This window comes from Tamandua tetradactyla, chromosome 4, assembly GCF_023851605.1.
Source record: "Tamandua tetradactyla isolate mTamTet1 chromosome 4, mTamTet1.pri, whole genome shotgun sequence".
NCBI lineage: Eukaryota > Metazoa > Chordata > Mammalia > Pilosa > Myrmecophagidae > Tamandua > Tamandua tetradactyla.
This window is the reverse complement of record NC_135330.1, coordinates 159,797,524-159,812,061: the sequence shown is the minus strand read 5'-3', so window position 1 is coordinate 159,812,061 and position 14,538 is coordinate 159,797,524. Positions and strand designations below refer to the sequence as shown.

At 34.5% G+C, this 14,538-nt stretch overlaps 1 pseudogene; it reads left to right on the top strand.

Moving 5' to 3' along the window:
- The first annotated feature begins 8,993 nt into the window (after positions 1-8,993).
- On the top strand, positions 8,994-10,957 carry LOC143679475 (NEDD8-activating enzyme E1 catalytic subunit pseudogene; annotated as a pseudogene).
- Positions 10,958-14,538: the final 3,581 nt, after the last annotated feature.

Below are 14,538 nucleotides of genomic sequence, written 5' to 3'. Positions count from 1 at the left end.
AATGATACTTAAGGATTCAACAAATATTACCTATTATTATTAACAGTAAGTTAAAATATATTATAAGATTATTTGCCACCATTTAGGTTCCTTTTATTGTTGAAAAGACACTACATGATGCAGTAATACATATTGAAGCAGATTCTTAAAAGAGTCTATTTCAAAATCCAATTGATGAAGCTATAGTAATTTTTTCACAATAAAAATACCCATTTTACTATCAAAGAACCTAAAAATCTCTATATAGAGACTAATGTATATGCCCACTAACACATAAACACACACACCACATATACATAAGTGGAACAAGAAGAGTAATACATTTGGACCTTTGCGTGCAACTAGTGCAAAGCGAGAGAGAAGAAAATTTACTAGTATTGTTTTCTTCTAAATTCTTTCCTCCCTGGTTTAAGAAGGATAGACATGAAGAATAACTTTAAAATTACCTGTAAATTGATACTTTTACTCTAAGTTGAACTTAGCAGTTTTCCTTCAGAGCATGAGATAACAAGTTTCCCCTCACCCCACCACCTTTGGACAAATCAAGTGTTTAATAATGAATGAATGAATAAATAAATAAATTCAACAAATACTTATTGAGTAAGATACAGAAATGCATAACACAGAGGGCTTGTTTTCAAGGAGAAATGGCTGTGAAATGGACATGTGTGTAAGTATCATATGCAAAAACATCCAACACAATGCCTTGCTGTGAGAAGATGTTGAATACAAGGTTTCTTTTATGTGACTATATGGTTTTTAAGATAAATATACAAAAAGTGGGTCTTCACTGCTCTGCCTGTGCCAGTTCAGTATTGTTGGTGCTGAGAACTGAGATTAAGAGAGACGCCAGCATTTGCCAATGAATGGGTAAGGGAAACCAGGAGAAGGGCAGAGAATGATGATTTCCCTCTCATTCAAGAGCACAGGCTCACCCAAAAATTGTTTAAGGCTCTTTAGCCGGGACCTGTATTCTAAACTCCCACCACTCTTTCTCCCCGCAAAATTGAAAACAAGTGCTGTTTTTTCCTTTTTTTTGAAGCATACATTTAAAACTGCAAATCCACCCCCCTCCTTGTTCCTTTCTGTGCTTTTTGTTTTTGGCTCTTATCACTTCGAACATTTGATTTGATTTAATTTACTATCTTAATATATCTACTTTCAACCTCTCCCTGCTGAAATATAAAGTCTACAAGGATTCTTTTTTTCCCTTTTTTTTTTGATCCTTCACAAGTAAAAAATTCTGGTTCTTTGATCCATCTTTTCTCAATCCCAATTTCAGTTCATTCAAAGTAATTTATACCCTGTTCTCCCCAACACTCTATGGCTCAAGCTCTGCCCCTATTGCATGAGGCCCATAAAAGGGCAAATGGGAAAAAGCAAAAATTGTGTACGTTATTTGAATTAAATCTTCTTAAATTTATTTCAACAATTGTTGTATGTGCATGAAAGAAAAAGACTCCAATATTTCTGAGATTCTAGCCTCATTCTGAAGTTGTTAATCTATTATTACTGATAGTATCTACAGGAAAATGATCACACCTCACTTCATTGGTACAATTAAATATTGTGTTGCTTCCTTGGTTGTGATCCTCTGATTTACCAAGGGGTAATCTATTTATGCAATGAAACGATCGAGAACAGGACATCCATGATAGAATCAGGAATCTGGATCAATGGAACTCTCTTTTAACCATGTCTCCTTATTAAGTATTTTTAGAAATGTAGCACTTTAACCAACCAAAAGTCTTTAATAGTTTTCTAAAATGAACTATGCATATAATTAGCTATTTTTGCAAATCTAGCTGTGAAACCATCAGTAAGCAGGCCATCCACCACAATGTCAATACATTTTGAAAGAGGCTTTAGAAACTGTCAATTTTATAATTCTCTTCAGTGGTTTGCACTAAAGGAAACATATAATCTTTTTCTAAGGCTTCAAAACTGTAGAAAGTAAGACATTTCAGAAGTATACTTCGGTAGGCACCTAATCATTAAGGCTGACTCTTAATTCCTTGCACTGAAGCCATACCACAGAACTATTTCTACCAAAGGAACACAGAGAATTCAAGAGTTTGATTTAAAACTAGAAAATATCTTTATTTTATTTTGATCCAGAAAGTCAGTATATATACACACGTGCATATTTTTGGCATACTTGTTAAATTATAAGTTTCTGATTCACTGGGACAAAGGACAAGTATTTTAAAAATAAACTGTATTTGGAAATTTAAGAAGCTGGATGTAGTTCTAAAATCTATTGCACAATTGATAATAACTTCTAAAAATAGTCCACTTTAAAGGGGTAGCGATGATAAACTTGAAAACGTGATATTTTGTGAGAATATCACAAATCGTCTCAGTGAGACTTTGTAGAATCATTGTTTTTCTTAGATTAAAAGTACAGCTCATGTAACTTGAAAGCTAAAGGAAGAAAACAGAAAACTTAAAAAAATGCTTGAGAGTTGTCGAACAAATGGAATGAGATATGTACAACTCTCTGCTAACCTAGAATTTAACTCTGAAATAACTAAGATTTTACTGTACTTGCTATAGACTGGCATGGCCTGAGACATAAGGTTTCTCACCCTCGATTTATGGACTTTTGATGAGGAGATAGAGGAAAGAAGGGTTTCAGACAAAATGTGTAGAAGCAGAGAGCTTTATGTTTTTGTTTGCTTCAATTTTTGCCTCAAACTTTGGGAGGAAACATGGGGCCAGTGGCTTGGGGGTTATCATTGCCTCGGTGCCTGTTAATAAGGGTGTGACTCTAACTATTCTATTAAGAGTAACCTCTTGGCTGAACCTAAAATGAGATCAACACTCCTCTAGAAATTATATATAATACATTGTGCTCTTTTTTTCATTGGAAACTTACACTTCAGCAAGCATGTGAAAAATAAACATGTATAAACCCACATGCATATACAACACATTCACATGCACACCAACTTTTGGATCAAAATAAAATAATGGTATTTTTGAGTTTTAGATGCAGTTTGTGAATTCTTTCTACTTCAATGATAGAAAAACACATTGTTTTGTGTGTGTCTGTGATGTAAGAAGAGTTAGCCTTAATAGTCAAGTGGCTTCCACAGTATTAATGTTTAAAGAGGGTTCAAAAGTACAGCCCCTGAGAAGTCTCTCCCAGCTCCTAAGACTTCTGTAGCATCTAATAAAATTTTGGCCACTAATCATAACTTTTTTTTTTTTTTTTTTTTTTGGTGAGGGACTAGCTCCACAAGATTCTTATTAAAATTCATATGCTACTTTGGTGGGGTAGCACTCTAACTCATGAGCATATGTTACATATTCATGTTATTAACAAGATTGAAATATTCATATTGATTCACCTGATTAACTACTTGAACTGAACAAAAACAAAATCTAAAGGGATGAGAGAATACGTAAGTACTGATGTGAGAGAAATTTGAGGTGGGGGGAGACTTTTGGATGTCAAAAATTAAGGGCATTTGACCATCTGGGAAGAAGTTTAAATATGTATTTTGGGATGGAAAGAGCTAGTAAAAAAAAAGGGTGATTAAAAAAATAATCAGTTTCTGAAAGGGGACATATGGAAGGCAAAATGGAGGATAGAAAGTTAGTCTATATTATGGTTTTATTTATGGTCAGCTTGAAAATTTGAGTAGGAAACAGGGGAGGTCTAATATTGCTGTCCCAGATGTATAGTCTATTTTTTTCAAGCCAAGATATTTCAAATACAATTTTGTTTTAAAAGATTATGTGGTTTGCAAAAGGAAAAAAATGTTAATTCTACTCACGATTAGCTTTTATAGTAGCTAATGAATTAAAGAAAAAATATTTTTAACTAAATTTATTTATTCATTTAAAATATTTAATTCAAATTTATTTGAATACTTAGTTCAAACAGATGTTTCTTATACTCATTAAATTAACCAAAGGTCTCTATTTTCTTTGCAAAACATGCTGACCTAAGGCCACACAGCTAAAGCTAGTAGGCTTCTTTCCAGTAGCTTGTAGTCTCTGCTCCCACCAGTAAGAATTGGATAGTTGCCAAAAGTCAGTTGTGTTTGTTCCCAAATCGGTTCATGCCAGTTGTTACTTTAATTGTGTAATTGCTTTAAATATTGCATAAACTGATGAAATAAGAATTGGAAGAGAAAATTTTTGTTTTTGTTTCTAGGAAAACTATGTTAACCCTAATGTAAACCACGGACTATTGTTAATAATACAATTATAATAATATTCCTTTATAATTTGTAACAAAGGTATCACACTAAGGCAAGGTATTAATAATAGAGGGGGCTATATGGGAACTCTGTGCTTTCTGTATGCTTTTTCTGTAAACATGTAACTTCCCTAATTAAAAAAAATAACTAAGTCAAATGCTATTAGGACTCCATAGAGACAACATGATTTTTAAAAAATGCTATTAAATTAGGTGTGCATGAAGAATTGCAGAAGATTGTGAAGTAAACAAACCAAAAATCTAAAAAGATTCTCAAATTATTTTGCTAAGTTTTATGGTCTTCCTTTTTTTGGGAAACCAAAATTAGAAATCTTAGGAGGCGCATAAGGAGTATGATTCACATGAGAAATCTTCAATCTAGTAGATAAGCTTCTACTCAATGAACCATATTTAACGAAAAGGACTTATCCTTACCTAAGAGACTGTGTAATAAAATGCACATTTGTGTTTTATGTGAATGTGCTAAAAGTATGCAATGTCAACCCAACTGAACAAGAAGAGAATTCTAAAAGCTTCAAGAGAAAAGAAATGAGTGTGTGCAAGGGAATCCCAATAAGATTAAGTGCCAGTTTCTCATCAGAAACCATGGAAGCAAGAAAGAAGAGGGACAAAATATTTAAATGTTGAAAGAAAACAATTCTCAGCCAAAATGTTCTTTCAAAAATGAGGCAGAGATTAAGATAAATCAAAGCTAAGGGGGGTTGCCATCACTAGGCATAACCTACTACCAATCCTAAAAGGAATCCTTCAGACTGAAAGGCAAAGACACTAGACAGTAGATAAAAGTGGCATAAAGAACTCTAGTAAAATAACCGTATAGGTAATTATAAGTGCCAGTACTTTGTATTGCATTTTTTTTGGTATGTCATGCCACATTTTTTTTAACTTCTTACAGGTTCTAAAATGCAAATTCATAAAAGTAATTTTAAAGTGTGCTTTGGGACGTAAATGCATAGAAGTATAATTTGTAGCAAGTACAATAAAAAGGAGGGGGAACAATGGGGTATAGGAAAAATGTATGTGTATGCTATTGAAGTTAAGTTATAGCCAACCAAACATGATTATTATAGATTTAGAATGTTACATTTTAGTCACGTGAAAATATACAGAGATAAATTAGAAGAGACTCAATATGGTATAATGCAAAAAAATCAAATAAATATGAAAGTAAGCATCAATGAAAGGATGATGAGTCAAAAAAGGTATGACTTGCAAAGATAAAATAGCAAAGTAGCAAATAAAATCCTGCATTATTAGTAGTTATTTAAAATGTAAATGGATTAAACTCTACAGTCCACAGGTGACATTAGCAGATTGTTTAATAAAATATGACCCAATATATGCTGTTTACCAGGGATTCACCTTAAATTCAAAGATACAAATAGGTTGAAAGTGAAAGGATATAAAAAATAAATAGCATGCAAGTAATCAAAACAAAGCTGGGGTAGCTACACTCATATCATATAAAATACACTTTAAGTCAAAAACAGTTACAAGGGACAAAGTAGGTCACTATATACTGACAAAGGGGTCAATTCAACAAGAATAAATAACAACTATAAATATATTTGTACCTACTGGCAGGTCTCAAAACATGAGAAACAAATGTTTAGGATTTGAAGGGAGAAATAGACAGTTCTACATTAATAGTAGGAGACTTCATTATGTCACTTTAAGTAATGGATAAAACATCTACACACAAGACCAATAAGGAAATGGAAGAATTGAATGGTGCTATAAGCCAACTAGACCCAACAGACATATACAGAACACTTCAACCAAAAACAGCAGAATACACATTCTTCTCAAGTGCATATGGATCATTATCCAGTATAGACCATATGTTAGGTCATAGAACAAATTCAAAGACTGAAAACTTTCAACATATTCTCTCCAACCCCAACCGAATGAAGCTAGAAATCAATAATGGAGAAAACTGGGAAATTAACAAGTATGTGTGTGCCAGTTTGAAGTGATTGTGTATCCAGGAAAGCCATGCCCTTTAATCCTCATTCAATAGTGCTGGGTGGCATCTTTTTTATTGTTTCCCTGGAGATGTGACCCACCAAATTTGTGGGTGGTAACTTTTGATTAGATGGTTTCCCTATAGATGATTCTCTACCCATTCAAGGTAGGGTTGCTTCCTGAAGTCCTTTAAGAAGGAAATCATTTTGGAAAAAGCTCTAAGTAGAGCCAACAGAGCCAACAAAGTCCCCACAGCCAGAGACCTTTGGAGATGCATAAAGAAACTGTCCCCTGTGAAGCCATTGAAGGAGCCTGGAGAGAATGCTGGCAGACGTCACCATGTACCTTTCCAGCTGAGAGAGAAATCCTGAGCATCATCGGCCTTCTTGAGCCAAGGTATCTTTCCCTGGATGCCTTAGCTTAGACATTTTTATAACCTTGCCTTAATTTAGACATTTTCATGGACTTAGAACTATATGCTTGTAACTTAATTCCCTTTTTAAAAGCTGGTATATTTCATTCTGGCAGCTTTTACAAACTAAACCAATGTGGAAATTAAAAAAAAATGCACTCATATAATGAGTGGGTCAAAGGAGAAATCAAAGGGAAATTAGGAAATGTGAGGCAAATGAAATTGAAAACAAAACATACTAAATTTATGGTGTATAGCAAAGGCAGTGCTGGGAGGGAAATTGATAGCTCTAAATACTTACATTATAAAAGAAGAAAGATCTCAAATGAGAGACCTAACCTCACAACTGGAAGATCTAGAAAAAGAAGAGCAAATTAAACCCAAAGTGAGAAGAAGGAAGGAAGTAAACATATTAGAGTAAGATGAATGAAATAGAGAATTTAAAAAACAAAGAAACAATAAAATCAAAAGTTGATTCTTTGAAAGTATCAATAAAATCAACAAATTTTTAGCTAGACTGGCAAAAGAAAAAAGAAAGAAAATAAATAGCTCCAATCAGAAATGAAAGAGGGAAATTACTACTGACCCCACAGAAATGAAAAAGATTTTAAGAGGGTACTATGAACAGCTATACACCAACAAATTAGATAATCTAGATGAAATGCACAAATTCTTAGAAACACACAAGCTACCTGCACTGATTAGAGAAGAAATAGATTTGCAACAGACCAATAGTGGGTGCAGAGATTGAAACAAGGAGAAGCCCAGGAAGAGATGGCTTCACAGGTTAATTCTACCAAACATTTGAAGAATTTACACCAACCTGCTCAAACCCTTCTGAAAAACTGAAAAGAAAGAACACTCCCTAACTCATTCTATGAGCACAAGATCACCCTAATACCAAAGACAGTTAAGATCCACAAGAAAAGAAAACTACAAACCAATATCTCTTATGAATATAGATGCAAAAATTCTTAAAAAAAAAATACTAGCAAATTGAATCCAAGAGCATATTAAAAGAATTATACACCATGATCAAGTGGGATTTATCCCAGGCATGCAGGGTGATTCAACATAAGAAAATCAACTAGTAATACCCCACATTAATAGAATAAAGGGAAAAAAAAACACACACATGATCATCTCAATTGATGCAGAAAAGGCGATTTGATGAAATCAGGCACCCATTCTTGATAAAAACACTTAGAAAACTAGTAATAGAAGGAAATTTCTTCAACATGATAAAAGTCGTATATGAAAAACTCACTGCTGACATCATACTCAGTGGTGAAAGACTGAAAGCTTTCCTCCACAATTAGGAACAAGACAAGGATGCCCACTGTCATCACTGTTATTCAACACTGTACTGGAAATTCTAGCAAGAGCAATTAGGAAAGAAAAAGAAATGGAAAGCATTTAAATTGGAAAGGAAGATGTAAAATTCCCACTTATTTGCAGATGACATGGTCCTATATGTAGAAAATCCTGAAAATCCCAAAAAGCCAAAAGTTACTAGAATAAATGAATTCAACAAAATGGTAGAGTACAAGATAAACATGCAAAAATCAGTGTTTGTATACACTAATATTGAACAATAGGAAGAGGAAATAAAGAAAACAATTCAATTTACAATAACAACTGAAAAGCTAAATATACAAATTAATTTTTCCAAGGATAGAAAAGACTTGTGCACAGAAAACTACAAAACATCACTAAAGTGGGGTGCAAGGGTAGTTCAGTGGTAAAATTCTTGCCTGCCATGTGGGAAACCCAGGTTTGATTTCTGGCCCATGCATTTCCCCTCCTGCCCCCTCCCCCCCCAAAATTCAACAAATGATGTTGTAATAACAGGATAGTCACATGGAAAAGAAATGAAATGTGTTCCCCACCATATGGCATACATTAAAAAAAAATCATCGAAGAAGTGGTGCTAGGGTAGTTCAGTGGTAGAATTCTTGCTTGCCATGTGGGAGACCTGGATTTAATTCCCAGCCCATGTATAACCTCCCCTCCCCCCAAAATTCAACAAGTGGTGCTTCAGTAATGGGATAGACACATGGAAAAATAATGAAATGTGAACCCCACCATACAGTATACAAAAAGAAAAGATCATTAAAGAAATCAAAGAAGACTTAACTATATGGAAAGACATTCTGTGCTCATGGATTGGAAGACTAAGTATTGTAACGATGTCAATTCTTCCCAAGGCAAAGTACAGATTCAATATCATCCCAATAAAAATTCCAACAACCCTTTGCAGAAATAGAAACAACAATCATTAAATTTATATGAAAAGGTAAGGAACCCTGAATAGACAAAACCATCTTGAAAAAGAAGAAGGAACTGGGAGGACTCACACATCCCAATTAAAACTTACTACAGAATATGGCGGATGGCGAGGAGCCGGAGAAGAAAAGAAGGAGAATAGAGGAGCTACTGGCTGAGAAAATGGCTGTTGATGGTGGGTGTAGGGACACTGGAGATTGGGAAGGTCGCTGGAACCATGTAAAGAAGTTCCTCAAGCGATCTGGACCCTTCACACACCCTGATTTCGAACCGAGCACTGAATCTCTCCAGTTTTTGTTAGATACATGTAAAGTTCTATTCATTGGAGCTGGCAGCTTAGGATGTGAGCTCCTGAAAAATCTGGCGTTGTCTGGTTTTAGACAGACTCATGCTATAGACATGGACACTATAGATGTTTCCAATCTAAATAGGCAGTTTTTATTTAGGCCTAAAGATGTTGGAAGACCTAAAGCTGAAGTCGCTGCTGAATTTCTAAATGACAGAATTCCTAATTGCAATGTAGTTCCACATTTCAACAAGATTCAGGATTTTAATGACACTTTCTATCGACAATTTCATATTATTGTATGTGGACTGGACTCTATCATTGCCAGAAGATGGATAAATGGCATGCTGATATCTCTTCTAAATTATGAAGATGGTGTGTTAGATCCAAGCTCCATTGTCCCTTTGATAGATGGGGGAACAGAAGGTTTTAAGGGAAATGCCAGGGTGATTTTGCCTGGAATGACTGCTTGTATTGAATGTACACTGGAACTTTATCCACCACAGGTTAATTTTCCCATGTGCACCATTGCCTCTATGCCCAGGCTACCAGAACACTGTATTGAGTATGTAAGAATATTGCAGTGGCCTAAGGAGCAACCTTTTGGAGAAGGGGTTCCATTAGATGGAGATGATCCTGACCACATTCAGTGGATTTTCCAAAAATCCTTAGAGAGAGCATCACAATATAATATTAGAGGTGTTACATATAGACTCACTTAAGGTGTTGTAAAACGAATCATTCCTGCAGTAGCTTCCACAAATGCAGTCACTGCAGCTGTGTGTGCCACTGAGGTTTTTAAAATAGCCACAAGTGCATACATTCCCCTTAATAACTACTTGGTATTCAATGATGTAGATGGGCTGTACACATATACATTTGAAGCAGAGAGAAAGGAAAACTGTCCAGCTTGTAGCCAGCTCCCTCAAAATATTCAGTTCTCTCCATCAGCTAAACTACAGGAGGTTTTGGATTATCTAACCAATAGTGCATCTCTGCAGATGAAATCTCCAGCCATCACAGCCACATTAGAGGGGAAAAATAGAACACTTTACTTACAGTCGGTAACCTCTATTGAAGAGCGAACAAGGCCAAATCTCTCCAAGACATTGAAAGAACTGGAACTTGTTGATGGGCAAGAACTGGCAGTTGCAGATGTCACCACCCCACAGACTGTACTATTCAAACTTCATTTTACTTCTTAAGGAAAATAAATTTGCACATAATAGAAAACTCATGGAAATATCACTTTGTGGATGCTAAGAAATTTAATCGATGTCACTTTTAGCATTAGTGTTACTGGAATTTGACTTTTTTAAATATAAAGAACCACTTTTTTTTTTTTTTAACTTTATAATGTTCCTGTGAAGACAGATTTGGGGGTTGGTGTGTGTAAGCATTTTCATTAGTAATATGCAAAATGATGCCTAGAGAAAAAAGATGAGAAAATGTATTGGTTCTCTTAGGAAAAGAGGCATACAATAAGACCCTTATTGAATGGTCAGAGAACACGTTCTTCAACTTTCAGTAAAGCACTCACATAAACAAAAGTTGAGCACCCACATATATAAAAGGTATCCCTTTAAAGAAAATAAGGAAACTAAGTTTTAAATAACATTAAATATTGCAATCTATATAACATCTGAAGCATATTGAACATAGGATATTTGTTGCTTGATTTAATATTCATTTAATTACGGCTGTCCAAATGAATATTAATTATGGCAAAGGGTTATCTTGTGCATAATAATTTGTAAATGGGGTTATAACTGAATACCTATGCATGGAAATGGAAATTATTTTCATATGTTTATTCCTGTGCATAGAGGTCAGTATGTACAATATTAAAGCCAAGATATGGATGTTTAAAGAATGTAATGGTTAAATAGTTATCATCGATGCTTTCGCACTATTTATTAATAAAATCATATATTGTCAAAAAAACTTACTACAAAGCCACAGTAATCAAAACAGCACGGTATTGGTACAAGGACAGACATATTAATTAGTGAAATTGAATTGAGACTTCAAAAATCCACCCTTACCTCTATGGCCAACTGATTTTTTTTTTTTTTTTTTGTATGAGTAGGCACCGGAAATTGAACCCAGGTCTTTGGCACGGCAGGTGAGAACACTGTCACTGAGCCCCTATGGCCCCCAACTGCCCACTTCCTCACACATTATACAAAAATTAGCTCACAATGTATCAAAGACCTAAATATAAGAATCAGAACTATAGAACTCCTAGAAGAAAAGATAAGGAAGCATTTTCAGGACCTTGTTTTGGACAATGGTTTCTTAGACTTTAAACACAAAGCACAAGCAGCAAAAGTAAAAATAGCTAAATAGGACCTTATCAAAATAAAAAAGTATTAAAAGACTTTATTATGAAAGTAAAGACAACCTACAGATGGGAAAAATATTTGGAAGTCGTATATCTGATAAAGCTTTAATATTCAGGATATATTAAAGACTCTTATGATCAACAACAGAAAGATTTACAATGCAATCAAAAGTGAGAAAAAGACTTGAATACACATTCTTCCACAGAAGATATACTAAATGGCAAAAAAGTACATGGAAATATGTTTGAAATCATTAGCCATTAGGGAAATACAAATCAAAATCACAATGAGATACCATTTCACACCCACTATAATGTCTGCTAATTAAAAATAGAAAACAACATGTTTTGAAGAGGATGTGGAGAACTATTAACATGCGTTCATCGTTAGAGTGAATACAAACGGTTACAGCTGCTGTGAAAAACAGTTTGGCAGTCCTTCAAAAAGTTAAATACATAGACTTAACAGACATTTATAGAACATTGCACACCACAACAGTAGGATACACCTTTTTCTAAAATGTTCATGGATCATTCTCAAGGATAGACCATATGCCAGGTCACAAAGCAAGTCTCAATAAATTCAAATAGATTGAAATAATGCAAAAACACTTTCGCAGATCATAAAAGAATGAAGGAAGGAAAGAAATAACAAAGATTAGAACATAAATACATGAAATTGAGAACATGAAAACGATCGAGAAAATCAACAAAACCAGAAGTTGGTTCTATGAGAAAATCAATAAGATTGATGGATCCTTATCGAGGTTGACAAAAAGAAGAAGAGAGAGGGTGCAAATAAATAAAATCAGAAATGGAAGAAGAGACATAACCACTGACCCTGCAGAAATAAAGGAGGTAATGAGAGGATACGATGAACAACTTTATACTAATAAACTAGACAATGTAGATGAAAGGGACAAGTTCATAGAAAGGCATGAACAACATTGACTCAAGGAGAAATAGATGACTTCAACAAACCAATGACAAGTAAAGAAATTGAATTAACCATTAAGAAGCTCCCCCAAAAGAAAAGTCCAGGACCAGATGGCTTCACATTTGGTGAATTCTACCAAACATTCAAGAAAAAATTAGTACCAATCCTGCTCAAACTCTTCAAAAAAAAAAATTGAAGAGGAGTGAAGGCTACCCTATTCATTCTATGAAGTCAACATCACCCCCATACCAAAGCCAAACAAAGATACTACAAGAAAAGAAAATTACAGGCCAATCTCTCTAATGAATATAGATGCAAAAATCCTCAACAAAAATCTTCCAAATCGTATCCAGCAGCACAGTAAAAGAATTATACATTGTGACCAAGCAGGATTCATCCCAGATATGCAAGGATGATTCAACATAAGAAAATCAATTAATGTAACACACCATATCAACAAATCAAAGCAGAAAAACTGCATGATCATCTCGATTGATGCAGAAAAGGCATTTGACAAAATTCAACATCCTTTCTTGGTGTTTTCAGCAAAGGATAGGAATAGAAGGGAACTTCCTAAACATGATAAAGGGAATATATGAAAAAAACCCAACTAACATCATCCTCAGTGGGGAAAAACTGAAAACTTTCCCCCTAAGATCAGGAACAAGACAAGGATGTCCACTGACACCATTGTTATTCAACATCATGTTGGAAGTTCTAGCCAGAGCAATTACACAAGAAAAAGAAATACAAGGCATAAAAATGAAAGGAAGAAGTAAAACTTTCACTGTTTGCAGATAATATGATACTGTATGTTGAAAACCCTGAAAAATCCACAGCAAAACTACTAGAGCTAGTAAATGAGTACAGCAAAGTGACAGGTTACAAGGTCAACACTCAAAAATCTGTAGTGTTTCTATACGCCAGTGATGAGCAATCTGAGGGAGAAATCAAGAAAAAAATTCCACTTACAATTGCAACCAAAAGAATAAAATATTTAGTAATAAATTTAACTAAGGATACAAAAGACCTATACAAAGAAAACTACAAGAAATTGCTAAGAGACTCACAAGAAAGACCTAAATAAATGGAAGGGCATATATTGTTCATCGATTGGAAGACTAAGTATATATGTATATATATATTTTAAGTTGTCAATTCTCCCTAAATCGATTTATAGATTCCATGCAATACCAATTAAAATTCCAAAAACTTATTTTGCAGAAATGGAAAAACCAATAACCAAATTTATCTGGAAGGGCAGGATGCCCCAAATAGCTAGAAATATCCTGGGAAAGAAAAATGAAGTCGGAGGTCTCACAATACCTGACCTTAAGGCATAATAGGAAGCTACAGTGGTCAGAACAGCATGGTACTGGCATAAAGATAGATATACTAACCAACAGAATGTAATAGAGTGTTCAGATATAAATCCTCTCATTTATGGACAATTGATCTTTGATAAGGCAGTCAAGTCAACTCATTTAAGACAGAACAGTCTCTTCAGTAAATGGTACCTGGAGAACTGGATATCCACATGCAAAAGGATGAAAGAGGATCCGTATCTCACACCCTATACAAAAATTAACTTAAAATGGATCAAAGACCTAAACATTAGATCTAAAACCATAAAACTTTTATAAGAAAATGTACAGAAATATCTTATAAATCCTATAATAGGAGGCGGTTTCCTAGATCTTGCACCCAAAGCATGAGCACTGAAGAAAGAAATAGATAAATGGGGGGCGGGCCGCGGTGGCTCAGCGGGCAAAGTGCTTGCCTGCTATGCCGGAGGACCTCGGTTCGATTCCCGGCCCCAGCCCATGTAACAAAAACGGAGAAACAGAATACAATAAAACAAGAAAATGTTTAAAAATGTTTCCCTTTCTTCCTTCCTTCCTTCCTTCTATCCTTCCTTCCTTCTCTCTGTCTTTCCTTTAAAAAAAAAAAAAAAGAAATAGATAAATGGGAACTCTTCAAAATTAAATATTTTTTTTGTGCATCAAAGAACTTTGTCAAGAAAGTAAAAAGACAGCCTACACAATGGGAGTCAATATTTGGAAATGATACATCAGAT